General features: G+C 39.4%; 1 pseudogene; it reads right to left on the bottom strand.

The window, feature by feature from the left end:
* Positions 1-4,335: 4,335 nt before the first annotated feature.
* Positions 4,336-7,908, bottom strand: LOC103698167 (annotated as a pseudogene).
* Positions 7,909-16,006: the final 8,098 nt, after the last annotated feature.

Genomic DNA, 16,006 nt, shown 5'->3' with positions numbered 1-16,006 from the left:
ATATAGTCTCAAGCATAAAGGACTTAGATGCTATGAGTGTTTTTTTTTCTTTGCTAGAGTGGGCGCATCATACTACAGGAGTATGGATACACCCAATAAAATCTGAATACGAGTATTTCTCTCGAGATGCCATTTTTCATGAGCATCTTCGTTTTCATGCTCTGTATTATCACCCGCTAGACCTTTCTCCACCTTCCATTCCCACCTAGTCTTTCTTGATCCTCCTTCTATAGCTTCTACGCCTACCCCGCCAATCTTGCCTGCTGCTTCTCGATATCTTTTTCCAAAGTTCTCTACTTTTCTTGCTACCATTCATTCTTAGCAAGAGCCCAAGATATTTCAAACGTCTATTGATGCACCTGAGTGGCATGTAGAGTATTTCAGGAGCTTTATTCTCTTGAGGGCATGGGTTCTTAGGATGTTGTTCCTCCTCTCACAAGATTCCTATCATCTGCAGGTGGGTTTACAAGTTCAAGACTCACTTTGATAGCTTAATTTAATGTTATAAAGCTCACCTTGTTGCCCATGGATTTCAGTATGAGCATATTGACTTTGAGGAGACCTTTGCCTAGTGGCTCATATGACTATTGTGCTGAAATTTATAGCTATGGCTGCTATCCATTGGTGGCCTCTTTATCAGCTTGACGTGAAGAATGCTTTTCTTTATAGGGATTCACAAGAAGAACCCTATACGATGTCGCCACCTGAAAATTCTCACCCTACTACATAGGTATCATCTTCGTTGCGCTCTTTATGGTCTTCCATAAGCTCTTTATGCATGCTGTGAGCGATATAGCCATACCATTTTTGTTGTTAGACTCACTCAGAGTGATCAAAATCCTACCATGTTTATTTCTTTTATTTTTTTGTGTCAATGATATAATTATTACTAGTGATGATCAGAGCATATTGCTTTTGTTGAGTACATCTTAATCAATAGTTCTCCATGATTGATCTTAGTTTTTTAGATATTTCTTGGACTTTGAGGTTGCCTACAACTCTAAGGATTATATGTTATCTTGCAAGAAATAAACTGCCAACCTTCTCCTTATAGCTAGCATGATTGATTGCTGCATTGCTAATACTATATTGGAGCTTCACCATAATTTAGATCTCGGAGATGGTACGTGCACCTCTTTTTGATCCTACTCCCTATTGACATCTTGCAGGTAGTCTTGTTTATCTCACTATTTCAGGCCAAATATTGCTCACGATATGCATGTTTTGAGTTAGTTTGTCTAGGCTCCCACAACAAGCTTACCATACCCATCTCTTATGGCTATTGCATCATCTTTAAAGTATTGCTTCATGAGTTTTGCTTTTGTCCGGCTCTTCCGATCTTCAACTCTTAAGTTTTCTCTATTACTATTTAGGCAAGTGATTCGGTTGATCGTCATTCTATCGTTGGCTACTGTGTTTTTGTTAGCACTTCCTTTATCTCATGGAAGTCTAGGAGACATTACAATCCCTCAATCATTTCCTGAAGAAGGTCAACTCGGAGTTACAGCTACTACTATTGCTAAGATCATGTGGTTTTATTGGCTTCTTGCGAATATTAGTGTTTTCCATTCTAGGTTGACTCACTCTTATTGTGATCACACTAATGCCATTCACATTGCTACCTTCCCTACTAAGCATGAGCCTATGAAGCATATTGATGTTGATGCCTTCTTTACATGGCATCATGATCTTATAAGGACACTCTTCTCACTTTCTATCCGAGATTTCAGCCTACTGATTTACTTAACCAAGCCTTGGACAAAGGCTCAACATTCTCATATTCTTTCCCCACAGAGTATATGACCTACCATGAGTTTGAGGGAGGATATTAGAGCATTATACATTTTATAGTATATATTATATGCATGTAGCTTTAGGTGGTAAACATACCTCATGGTTATTGCAAGTACTATGTACGTATGTATGTATATGTATATGTATATGTGTGTGTGTGTGTGTGTGTATATATATATATATATGATTCAATTCTCTTGCCTCATTCGTAAAAGGAGTGATAGGATTTGCTTTCTCCAACTAAGTTCTATTCTCGAAATGATGAATTAAAAGCTCATTGTATCTTTTCAGATAAAAAGAATTGTTGTTTGAATTCAGGATTTAATTATTGCTTGTAATCTAAACAGCTAGAAATTGGTAAGGTTGCAGATGGGTCAGGTTGACCTATGACCCAACCCGCTTAGATCTAATCCAATCCGTTTTAAAATACCCGTAGGGCTATGTCGGATTCTAAAAGTGGACCTATTGCATTTTTCGGATCAGGTCTGAGTTTACTGAATTCCAACCCGACCCGACCCGTTGTTCTGTGGATCAATTTTGGATCGTTTACTCTACGACTGAACCCGAACCTAGGTATACCATTGGCACATATTTTTATGAGAAAATTGCACAAAGGGAAAACACACAAAGTAATTGCTAAATAAAGTTGGCAAGAACAGTTCTCCTCTAAATTGATGTCCAATAAGCCCCACTATCGTATGCCAAATAACAAATGCTATTCGCTTACATTCAAGCAAGCATGAATCATACCATAACATAATAACAAGGTGAAGAAATGTTTTTAAAATGCTAGGCAAGGCAGTTAAGGCTAACAGTCCAACAAAGTCAATGGGCTGGATCTTGGCAGTGCATGAGATAGATGTTAAATAGGCCCATACAAGTGAGTCTGCCAAATAACATAGCTCGTGACTCGATGCAAGAAAGATATACCCTTCTACAATCAGTGGTCCACCATACCGCCTTCTCTGCCTACCCCGTCCACACCACCTGCCCTTTCGGCCCCAAAAGCTTTCGTAATATAATATATATTATAATGTTATAAATATAAATAAAATAAATTATACATTATAATATAATATAATATAATATTATAATATATGTTTATTCTATTTTTATTTTTTTGGCAAACTGCCAGATCTTGCATAAAGAGATCTATAAGAGTCGGTGTGCAAAATATTCCAACATTAGGAGAGAGCCTCTCATATCTTCTAATTTCTTTGTATTTTTTATATTTTAGTTAATTAGTTTTTTATTCTATACTTTCTAATTTTATTTAATTTATTGAATTATACTTTTACCTTGTTATTTGTTCCATTTTAATTTTTCTCATATGGTCCATCTATGTCTTTTAGTAAGCTTACTCTCATATATTTTCTCTTGCTTATTTATTTTATATCTTTTTTTTTATGATATATAATCTATTTTAGTTGCTTATTCAACTATCACTTTGTATCTATATATTTATTATCTTTAAAACATGTTTTCCATGTGAACATTTGCTAGTTCTGAAAAAAAAAAAGAAAGAATATTCTGAAAAACATGTCTGATATTAGCATCTTTTGGACAGTAAATATGCAAGTTGCATTTGAAAATGAATTTTCCCATGTTAATGAACGTAAATTGCCGCATATTCATTTTTTGGTCATATAATCAACTAAGTTTTCCTAGACTGCCTAATGACAACTTAATCGCTATCATTCCTTGAGTAAAATTTGCATCAATCAAAAAGAACAAATTGTCTCGAGTCTTTGTAAAAGATTTCACTTCTTACTCAGAGTGATGGATATTCAGACTTCTCAAATTTAAGTCACTACAAAATGTCATGACCAATCAATTTAGATGATCATGAACTTTTTCCCTGTATACATGGGCTTTGGTTTGTTCCAACTTGCTTGACCTAAGCCTCTACCCTAACCTTAGAAGCCAATGTTTGCTCCAAAAGAATATGATATCATAAGGAAAGCTGTTTACAGCAATACTGGTGGTATTTTGCCAAAAAAGAAAAAGACAACCTTATTTATGCCCCTTCTTTTCTTTAGCCTTTTCTTCTTTTTTTTTTTTTTTTTTTTTTCCCGCGGGGGGGGGGGGGGGGGGGGTGGTGCGGGGGATACAAATCTTTTTAGCCATTGATTAGCAGAATTTTATGCACCTTCTTTTCTACCCAAAATTGTCTTGCTCAAACTTTGATTATTAAACATGTTCAGCCTTTGATAAATCATGTTATAAAACCAACCCCAAGTAAATTTCATGGTTTTGTGGCAAAGGTTTTAAATCTTAATCACAACTGGCATCAAAAGATATTCTATAAGCAAAAGGATAATGAACAATCAATATAGTGAGAATATAAATGAAGATTTTTTGGCAAGGGTTTGTTCAACCAAGCTCTCTAGGACTTCCAAACGTTCACATCCTCTCATCAACTTCTTTGACTCCTAGGAGGGCAGTTGGTGTGACTTTATTTATCAAGACTTGGTCCACCATCACAAAATCAAACAGTGAACCGCATCGAGTCATCACACCACCCACCAAACTCCGCAAGTGCCAACCAAATCACAACTGTTTTCCTTTATTCCATAATGCAGCCAAAGGCCCACAGGATAAGCATCTTTGAATGCATCCTTTCGTACATCACACCACAGCCTGAGATCCAGTAATTTCTATAATATGGTATCACACAATTCTAGTTTTACAGCATCAGTTGCAAACAATTCCAACTACTCTTTATTCATCTTCCCACATCATTTTGCACTGCTCTGAGGATGATTTCTCAAATATACTCACGCAAGCATCCATGTAGTCTTTTATAGCATGAATTAAAACAAAGTTTTAATGATCATAAATAAATATTGTTTACCATTATCCAGCCGCAAACGCTTGCAGTTGGTGCTGTAGCCGAAGATGAGCCTGAACCTGCCACCTTGAGTGGAATTGGATCCCAGACTCTTCCCTCACCCTCACTGCCGTGCCCACTCTTTTTCAGACTAAAAGCCACCTTACTAGTAGGACTTCCAGGGTCCCCTGTTGCTGCCACTGCCTTCAGCCGGTAACGCTCAGCCCTTGAACCAATGGTCTGACCTAAAATTGAGGCTGCTATAGTGAATGCCATTGCAGTCTTTGGCATCAGCACGGACTTCCTGAGCATTGCAATGAATGGAACAGCAGCATGGACAGCTGCAAACCATTGTGGGGAGAATTTTACAGTGTGCTCTCGCCATACCCCAAGGGGAACATTGGCTGCCATGCCTAGCAAGGCAATCGCTAGCATCTTAGAAGGCAAGGCTGGGGGCGGAGGTTCTTCACGAGGGCTGTTCGGGCTAGTGCTGCTCGAGCAGCCACTACAGCAGGCGGACACCTTAGTTTCACACCTGGTGGTGGCTGCAGGGCCTTTGCAACAAGAGGTAGGACACGGCTCACTGCTCTGTAGGACTTCGCAATGGGACACTGCCCGGTTTCCAGCCACTCATTGCTGAGTGCTTCATGTGAGGAATTTCCTCCTTTCTGAAACATAAGCAGAATAAGCAGAAGTAAGAAGTTGGGCAAACAAATCGTCTTCCTCACTAAACAGATATTCAGACTGCCTTTTTCAACCTTGCTGGAATAAAAAATGTTACAGTCTTCCATCATAATTATGACTATTCTTATTAAATGCATCTAAGGCTTTAGAGGTCTAAATAAGAGAAAAACCAGGTGTTCAAACCAAGTAAAGGAAAAGCTCCACCTAACATATCTTTCAGTAATAGGAAGAGGGTGGCATGCTAGTCATTTCAAGCATAGGTTAGCAGTTCATGGTAATAAGTTAATAACTAAGTCCTATCTATTGATAGATACATATCTGAAAATGTACTAGCAAGCGAGAGCCTTGACCAGATAAAAGTTCAAGTGACGCAATGCTAACCTGTGAAGGATCATTCTTGGAGGATCTCTTCTTTTGTTTCTTCCACTTGTTTGAGAAGAAATCAAAGCCCAAAGGGCCCTCCTAGCCCAAAAGCCGAGAGGCTGATAGTAGCTGCCTTGGCTGCTAATGGGTTAAAACTGGGGTGCAGTCTCAGGTTCCACATTTTCATCACGCACATATGATTTTCCTGAAAGTGGGACAACTCCATCACGTCCATGGAAAAGCCTGAATGCCATATCAAAGTTGGGTCCATCTTCAAAGATTGGACCCTTGGCTCCTCTTACCTAAAAGAAGCAGAAAAACCGGAGTATGGATCCACATCACATGTAAAGATAAACTTGTTTATAATCAAGGATAGAGAAATAAATTACTGGAGCCAGAAAATTGACAGTTGAAGAGAATGAAAACTTCGTCGGTTCATTGATGTTTCTTAAAAATGGGCATCTTTGGATGTCCGGATGGGCAAACAAATTCTCAGATGCTGATGATTCACTGGTAAAACCACTGAAGAAGAGTTCCATTTCGACGATGAGTAGCCTGAAAAATCAAGAAAATGTACTTGCTCATATCTATAACTATCAGATGATCAGAAAAAGGAAAGAAAACATTGGCCCACAAAGAACATATCTATGGAAGGAGTTCGACAATTACTTGCATTGATGAAAAGTTAAAAGAAATTGACTTGATATCTAAAATAGCGTTGCCAAAAAATGAAGCAATGCCTGGACAGAATAAGGAAATAAATAACCTCTTGCTAATAGGAGGCATGTGCAATTTATTTCCCAGCTTACATCTTAAATAATTTCTATGAACCTTAAGAATGCAAGTGTGCAACTAAAACCAAAAAGGAAATTGTGAGCAAAAAGAAAAAAAACTGTGTCCCTGAATAGCTAGGTCATAGCATGCACTTCACTAAAATTGAAAAAAGAGAGAGCATATCCACAGGAACATGGATGCAATCATAGGACTGAAAATCTAGTGAAGTTGAATGAAGCATTCCCTTGTCATGCAGTGGCCTATGGAGCTTGTAGTGCTACAACAGTCGAGAGTATATGGAGAAATTATCTGATTGGAGAAGTCATTGGCAAGTATAACATGTATAAATTAGGTGAGGAATGGAAAAAAGTAAGATAAGGTGAACATGTATAAATTAGGTGAGGAAATTAAAAAAAAAGTAAGATTAGGTGATCAAAACCCATGTTAATCAAAAGGCGATAAGACTAGCAAACTAGTAATAAACTGACATAATTTATACCACCGAGGCTTCAAAGTACTTATAGAAAAAGAAAATAAACAACTAGCAACAAGGAGAATGAAATAGAATGGCGAGTGGTAAGCAGCCACAGGGTCCGGGTCTTTCAAGTCATGTAAAATATAGAAGATTACGATCAAGATTCCCCGTACCGGTTACCGGACTCCGTATCGGTGCCACATTAGCATGATGTTGGTACGGTATGGTACGGATTTTTTTAGCATACCGAGGGTCGATACGGCGGTACGCACCGTACCGAAACTGGTACGGTATGGTACGTTCAGTACCATCCAATACAGTATAGTACAAACATACCATGGTTATAACTAAGGATGACAAAATGCAAGTTAGATTTCTAGAGCAAGGTTGTTTTAATTATGATACACAAATTTTCAAAACAATTATGTTACTAGTAGCCACAATGTCTAATTTATATCATTGTAACATGATAGTCATCAGAATGAACATTGAAAAAGACTATAAAGTAATATCATTTTCATAATCGTAAACCAAACTTCAATATATTCTAATTGTTGGAAATATCACTGGCATAGGCTAAATTACAACAACTACTGTTTTTTTACCTTTCACTATATAAGCTGACTGTTTCAAATGCCTCCTAGAGACATAATACATTTAACACAGCATCTGGTGAATAAAAAAATCACATAAAAAAGAACATCATACAGTAACATAATTTACACAGAAAGTCTAAACCATCACAATTTAATCATCAGACTTCTGTTTTCCTTGGGGCATTTATATACCTAATTGGCATTTCTGACATGTAAAAGTTGTCTTTCAGTAGGCACTTGAAAGATTGAATTCAAGTCCAGATCTGGTACCATGTGGCCAAAATTGGCCTCAAATCAGCTCTATACTGCTCCAACAATAAGCAAGAAGAAAAGGAGGTCATACAAGCTATTGAAATTTCAACTGCACAGCACAAAACCAGAGCTTCATCTAAAACCTACTACTCGATCATCTATACAGAAGACAAGTAACAACTTAATCAAATATGCAACACAGAATCCAGAGTCAAAATCACAATAAGGCTAACTGGCCAACGAAACAGACCGCAGGATCTCAAAAAATTATAGAAGAAACAGTAAGATCGCGATAACTCGGATTTCCAAAGAAATACTGGTATCCATTCATGACAAACTCGAAAATCTCCCAAAATCGTCGACCAAAACAAGAGAGCACCGTTTCATGTGTCTACTATGAAGGTTTTAATCTCCCAGAAGCCCTCCAATATCCGTGAAGATATTGATCTCTATAAACCCTAAAAATCCCATCTTTCCACCAAATTCTGATCCAAATCATCCATCTAAACTCGAACCACAAACATAGCCCCTGAACTATAAGAAACTACTATAAATTTCAAAAAGAAACAGAGAAAAGGAAGCCACGCATGATCCAACCAAATGGAAACTATCAAGAGGTCAACAGATGAGGAAAAAAGTGGAGGATTTGATCGCAATCAAAGCCTGGAAATTTCGGGAAAACCAATAGAATACCTCGAGAGACGAAGTTTTTGAGGAGATTTTGGGACGAAAAGCTATTTCTCGCTTAAATCCCCTTTTCTCGGACCGGCTGGATCGGAGAGCTCGGAAGAAACGTGTGGAGAGCACAAGAACGCCCGTCGCCCTTTATGCCTCCGCCGCGAAGGTCACCGGTCGGGCCGGTCACCCTTTCGATCAATTCACCCGCGATTGCCTGTTGCCCTCCCCTCGCCCTGTCGCTGTCTTTACGGTGAAGCCGTGGTGGTCGCCGTCCGTTCGGACGGAGGGAGGGCTTATCGCTGCCGTTGGATCCGGAGCCGGCCTAAGAATGGAAAATTAGCTGTCCTAAAATTGAATGAAGTGATGATGTTTCTAGAAGCAAGAATTTTCCGAATTAGCCCCAGTTGACTTTCCCTTTTTTTTATCGATCATAGTTTAAAAAATAAAGGCTTTCCTTGAGAATAGAGCTGAGGTGTAGAACTTTGGAAGGCCACCTATATTTCTTAGTTTCTCCCTTCTTTTTCTCCTCCTCCTCCTCCTTTTTCCTTTTTTTTTTTTATTTTTTAATTTATTTATTTATTATTTATTTATTTACATCGGCAACTCATAATGCTCTTGGCATAAAATATAGCCATCTACATCACTAACAAAAATACTACACAAAGGCAAAGAAGAAGCCTGCTGGCCATATATAGCCAACTGCAAAGAATGAAAGAAATTGTGCCTAGGTGAATGATAAAAGGAAGAAAAAAATTATTTGAGAGGATACACAAATTCTTGAACTAAATATGGAAGAATCTTTGAGTGCCATACTTAACATGAGAAAGAGAGCAAATTGATACTATCAAGTGCATGTAGAAAATTCCTTCTACTTATTAATATAGTTGGGGAAAGCTAAATATTATTAATTTCATGCATTGCGCTAATTCTTACAAAATTACCCCACCAATCTCTGGCGAAGAGAACTTTCATATAATGATTTTGACCTAAAACCTCATTTCAGCCCTTGCTAATGACGACCTGGATCATCACCCTTCCACCCCTCTAAATCTTGGCAACAAGGTAATCTTTAGAAGAAAACTTGGTAACCTCTTTTTGAAGATGCAATTTTTTTTGAATCCTAGAAAGATGCTTCAACTTAGATTGTAGATCTATACTCTCCTGCTTCGGAATTTCTTATTGCTTCTCAGTCAATGCCTAAGTAGTAGCTGATGCTCTCAAGGGAGGAGAATTTTAATGCGCAGCAATTCGTAAGGATCTGAGGGGAGGGGATGGTATGTAGGTTCTGGCCCTATCTCCAAGGTATTGGGATCCCTTGATTTAGAACGACCTAGTAATGCCAATAAGGAAGGTGGAGAGGAAGGGGTTGCATCTCTTCCTGTAAGCCTCCCTCTTGAATAACCTTTCTAAACTGAAGTTATTCCCTCAATTAATGAAGAGGCCTTTTCGCTGCTTGGTAAGGCCATCTTTTGTAAAAGAAAGGTGGTTGTAGTGAAAAGAACCGCGTAGGATTATGAGAAAGAGCTATTGTCAGGACAGCTCTATTTGGGATTGCCATTGACAGTAGAGCTTTTAGAAGTAGGATTTTTTAGAAAGTAAAGTTGATGCCGGACCAATCACGTAAGGCTGTTGCAGGCGGTGTTGACGCGGATCTGAATGGGAATGGCTGCTGTAACATGAAATCAGAGAAATGGGAAAGAAGGGAAAGAGGAAGAAGAGGGAAGAGAGGAAGTAAGACAGAAAGGAAGAAGAGGAGAGGAGGAAGAAAGAGGAGAAGGAAGAGAGAAGAGGGAGACGTGGGAAAAAAAATGCTAATCCTTCATTAACCCTAAGTCAACATAAAAGTTCCGTATAAATATGGCCCAAATAAGAAACAATTAAAATAAAACACCCTTACAAAAAAATAATTCCCAATAAATCCAAAATTGCACAAATTAGCCCTAAAATTCAAACAAACCCAGAAATAAAATAAAATAAATATGTACTAAGATGGTGGACTAAATGGGTAAATAGTCAGCTCCGATTGTCCCCATCAACTCCTTTCAGGTGGGGAAAAAACTCGACCCCGTCGAGTGCAGGTCTGGCCGGCTGTCGTACTGCTCCAGAAGGTCAGAGTCAAGGCGTTGCAACTCGGCTCACGAAATCCACGTCACATCCGATTCGGGTCGACCTTTCCACCGAACAAGGTAACATTGGTAGCTTCCTCTCCTGGTAGATATAACTTGCTCATCTAAAATAGTATTCTATGTGTTCTCTGCGTGCATGAAACTTTGGAGGTGGAGTTCAATAGCAGGTGATGGGTCAAGGTGATCAACAAAGACGGGTGTATCAACAAAGGGTCAGAAGGAATGAATGTTGACTTCTTGTATGGGACTAAATTTCTCAATATTTAAATGTCGTACTAATCCCATAGTCTTCAGGAAGATCTACAATATAAGCATTCGAACTGAATTTTCTTTAGAACTTTTGAACGGTCCTACACTACGAGATTGCAACTTTTTGAACGTTTCCGAAGGGAGTCGTTCAGATCTAATTTTCACCATGACATAATCTCCTACATTCAACTCTTGTATAACGTCTGTGCAAATCAGCAAGGGATTTATATTTTAAAGTTATTAGAGTAAAATTGTTTGCTAATTTTTCTGATGCAGATGAATGCAGGTGTGATGCCAAATGATTGTGCAAACTCAGAGACTCTATGTTGATGAGACATGGGAATCAAGTCTATGGGCTGCCTAGGTTTATATCCATTCACCACTTCGAAAGGACTCATGCCTAAGTTCTATTGACCGAACTATTATATGCAAATTCGGCGGTCGGTAATACTAAATCCCAAGTCCTCGGCATGCTCACCTACCAGACATCTTAAAAGGTTTCCTAGACTTCGGTTAACAACTTCTATCTGGCCATCAGTTTGTGGCTGATAGGCAGATGAAAAATTTTAATTTGGTGCCCATCATGTGCCAAAGGATTTTCCAAAAAGTAGCTCGATGAATTGTAACCATCCCGTATCGGACCACAATAGATTTTGGACAAGGCCATGAGATCTAACGGACTTCGTCAAAGTAGAGTTTTTCGTAATCCTAGAAGCATCAAAAAATTTTTAGAACAAGAGGAGAAAATGAGCCACTTAGAAAATCGGTCCACAACTACAAAAAATAGGAATCGTGTTTGGTGGAGGTACGTGGAAGTCCTAACACGAAGTCCATACTAACATCTTGCCAGGGGCAATCGGAAATAGGGTAGTGGAGTGTAAAGACCAGTGTTTTGCTTACATTGTTTGGCTAGTTGACATGTGCGACACCTGACCGACAATTTTGGCCACATCTTTCTTTGAGACTCGGCCAGAATAAACATCTTTCTACCATTTCAATGGTTTTGTCTCTTCCCGAAATACCCAGACAGTCCTCCAGCATGTATTTCCCATATTAGAAAATCTCGCAAATGAGGTTCGGAGAATACACACATCCAGTCGGAGCAAAGAGGTAATCATCTTGTAGGAAGAAATCAACTTGTCTCTCTCTACTCCATCTCGGTAGGGTCAGGTACACTGCACTAAAGTCGCGGGACAGGTGGGTATATTGTTCTCTGATCCTTTCAAAACCAATTACTTCAGTGCTCATCACCGATAGGAGGAAAATCCGTCTACTGAGCGCATCAACAGCCTTGTTCTCAACTCCGGGTTTATGTTTCAGGACAAAAGTATAGGCTTGCCCAGAAACTCAATCCACTCGGCCGTGTCGATGGTTCAGTTTCTTTTGGAAGTTGAGATACTTTAAAGCCTCATGGTCTGAGTACAAGATGTTGCCCAGAGATGGTCACCCAAGAGGGGGGTGAATTGGGTGTTTTAAAACTTTTTCGCCTAATTAAAAATAAAACACACAAATGTAATGAACTAAAGTAAAGAAAGAGGAATGAGAAAGGTCAATCGCAAACACAAGGTTTTATAGTGGTTCGGAGCTTCCACTGCTCCTACATCCACTCCCCAAGCACCTTTGGGGAATTTTCACTATAATCCAAGATTACAGTCGGTAGTTTTGCGAGTGCACTACCCAACTCGTTGTTTTACACCGGGCTAACAACAAAACCCTATAACCCCCAATTTCACTTAGGGCTTGGGACGCCTTTTCCTTGTTCCAAGTCCCTTGACTGGAACAAGCACAATATTTGAGTAGAGTTTTACAAAAGATTGGAAAGCTTTAAATAAGCAAATATGACAATGATAAGCAATAAATCCGGAAGAATCCTTTTGCCGTTGGAAGCGTGGGAAATGATGATTCTTCCGATGTGGATCGCGTAGTCTTAAGTGTGAGCTTTGCAATCCCGAGCGGAAGAGAGTAGTTGAGCTTGAAAATCACTTGGAAAACTTGAAAGCACTTGATTTCTTCACTTGAATGCACTCACTTCCTTTGAACCTCTCTCTCTTGCTTTCTCTCTTAAATGATCTAGTTTTGGGTTGGTGGAGAGTTATTGAGAAAGCACTTAAGAGTTCCCTTTTATAGCCCAAAAAGCAAAATATAGCCGTTAGAGATAAGTAAAAAGAGATGTTGAAATTCCAAACCAGACCTTGCAAAAGTTGTCAGTCGGCGTCCCAGGCGCTCCGGAGACGTCTCCGCTTCAACGCGAGACCGTCTCGGGCTGTATAAATTTACTTTTCACTTTGGTTTGGGGTCGACTCGGCACTTTAACGGGGACGACTCTGGAATTGTACCGTTTGAATTCTTGTTTTTCTGTTTTTCTGAGAAGGTCGTCTCGTATACTTTACGGGACGTCTCGGCTTGTTTGCCACCTTTTTGCATGGGGACGACTCCGCTGCCTTGGGGACGACTCCAGCTGTTATAACTCCGAAAAACATGTCTTCTGGAATTCTCTGAGAGAGTCGACTCCGCTCTTTCAGGGGACCGTCTCCGCTGCCTTAACTCCGAAAAAGACATCCTCTGGAAAACCCTGAGAGAGCCGACTCCGCTACATCGGGGACGACTCGGAAACTCAGCTTTTTACTTGCGGGGACGACTCCGCGTACTGTGGGGACGGCTCGCGCATATTCACTTGAAATCGGGCCTTTCTGCCGCCACTGAGAGAGTCGACTCCCGCTACTGAGAGAGTCGACTCCGACCTGCGAGAACGCCTCGCCAGGTGCCGGGGATGTCTCCAAGTGTGCCAGTTCTTCCTGTTTGTGCCAGAGACGTCTCTGGAGACCATCAGGAGACGTCTCGGCTGTCCCTGATCTGTTTTCTTCATCTCAAAAATTCTTCAATAAATCCATAAAAAATTATGGGAACTTGCCTAGACATTTCTTAACAATATTCTTAATAAAACACATAAAATCCTCAATTAAATTGTTAAGATAAATGGTATTATACTCTAGTGTTTTGTATTCATCAAAATCCATTAGGGGATCAACAATCTCCCCCTTTTTGATGATGACAAAACACTGAGTATATGCAAATTCGAAATTTAAACATATACACAGTATTTGATCAGATATACAAGTCTAAATGTTTTGATTGGAGCTAAGATACAATGTGCATAATTCAAAATAGTCAATTTTCAGTTCTATCCTTATGCATAAAATTGATCTTAATAGCTCTTGAGCAATTTTAGCATATCAACTGAAATCTGAATCAAGTTAAAATGAAATATTGATGCTAAAAGATAATTGAAGGCTAAGTTCTTTTTGACTCCCCCTTTCTTTTCTAGAAGGGCAATTATCTTAAAGCCAATATTCTTCAATTTTATCTTTTCTAATCTCAACTTTGGAGTATGAATTTCGTATTTTGCATTCCAATGTATCCAATATCTATATTGCGTTCTACTCCCCCTTTTTGCATTTCATTAATTAAGTTTAAGTTCTATATATCTACTCCCCCTTTTTGTCATCAACAATGAAGGGGACAAATTATCCTTAGGTGCTTAAAAGCATACTTCCTAGTAAAATTCAGCCTATTTCCATGAACCCACTCAAGGATTATTCAAGTTGGGCTCTCCCTGTCCAAGTTATTTCTATTAATGAATTTAGTAATTCATATCACTCCCCCTTTGTTTTGGGTATTCATTTCAAGACCACCTCTTTTTGTTAATCATAGTTATCACAGATGTGCTCCCCCTGTGTCATATGCATTGATAAGTTGTGTTAAATTTTACCACTTAAGGCATGCTATGAGATTTTTATGGCACATCACAGATCACATACACAATCACAGAATCACATCACATAGTTAACAATGTACACAAAGTTTCAAAAGAAATTGTATTCATGTATCATTGCAAACCTTTGAAGTCAGTACAAAGTTAAAAGAAGAAATCATTACAAGTATTGATTTCTAATACAAAAGGTGTTTCAAAATAGCCTAGGGTTTACAAAAAGAAGATCCCTAGATGTCTACAAAATGTCCCATCGGCGACGTTGCTCATAAGCCCTACAAGCTGCATCTATAAATGCATTGATTGAATCCATTAGGGTCTTAAACTGATCTCCCTGTGACTTATGGAAGGCTGCCACAAGTGCTTCAAATTCTATGGTTGCCATTTCAATTCTTCCTCTAAGTTGGGCAACCAAGGTGCCCACATTGCCTCCTGGGCTTGTCAACTCTTTAAGACTATTTGAGATGGTCTTCAAGCTGTCCTTTAGCTCAATTGATCTGAAGGTTTGGGTGGCACCACAAACTATTTCTTGCGTTGTAGCTTCTATCTGAGCTCTAATTTCCTTCAGCTCTTGTAGAAGCCCTTCATGTGAAGCTCTGATGGGGGCCAACTCAGTAGAATCATGGATCTCAATTTCCTCCCTCATCTGCTGGCAAATGACAGATGCTAAGGTGCGCATCTGGTCTTCTGATAGGAAGGAGGGCCCACTGACTGGAGGAGGTGGTGGCATGGATGTGGAAGGTCCAGCTGAGCTGGAGGGTATATCAGGGAATCCATGTGGCTAGGTGGAGGAGAGTGGTGGTCAGACTCCTGATGTGGGATCTCAGGCTCTAGGGTTTGAGCTTTTCTTTTTGGTACCTTGACCCAAGACCCATCTACCTTTTGAAACTCCATTCTTCGCATTGTGCCCTCATTATAGTAGTCGGTGTTTCTCAAGGGTTTTGCAGGTTCATTTTCGGGAATGTGAACCTTAAAGTGTTTGAATACTAGGGTAAATCATGCCATAGGGTATACTAAACCTAGAATACCTATGACATAGAGCAATGTAGTTTAACATGAGTCTAGGGAGGTTTAGAGGAATCCCTAGTAGGATATGGTGCATGATAATAAATCCCGCTCCGAAACAAAATCGAAGCGACCGGTTTTAGGAAACAAGACCCGGTTGACAATACTCAAAAGTAATCTCATCTCGGCATTTAGGTCTTGTGAGTTCACTACATCAAGGGCCGCAGTCCTCTCTTCCTGAGTAAGTTTAGGCTATTTCCCTTTGGGATGTGAGGTCGGAGCCTCACCGTCCTTAGGAATTTGCAAAACAGTGGATAGAATATCCTCATTAATTTCTACTAATGTCCCCCGGACATATGCAGTGTACCCTAAGTCCCCTAAGCCATATTACTAAACATTTCTCTAACAAGG

Source organism: Phoenix dactylifera, unplaced genomic scaffold, assembly GCF_009389715.1.
Source record: "Phoenix dactylifera cultivar Barhee BC4 unplaced genomic scaffold, palm_55x_up_171113_PBpolish2nd_filt_p 000253F, whole genome shotgun sequence".
Lineage (NCBI taxonomy): Eukaryota > Viridiplantae > Streptophyta > Magnoliopsida > Arecales > Arecaceae > Phoenix > Phoenix dactylifera.
The sequence above is the reverse complement of the archived record's forward strand: the minus strand, read 5'-3'. Positions and strand labels throughout refer to the sequence as shown.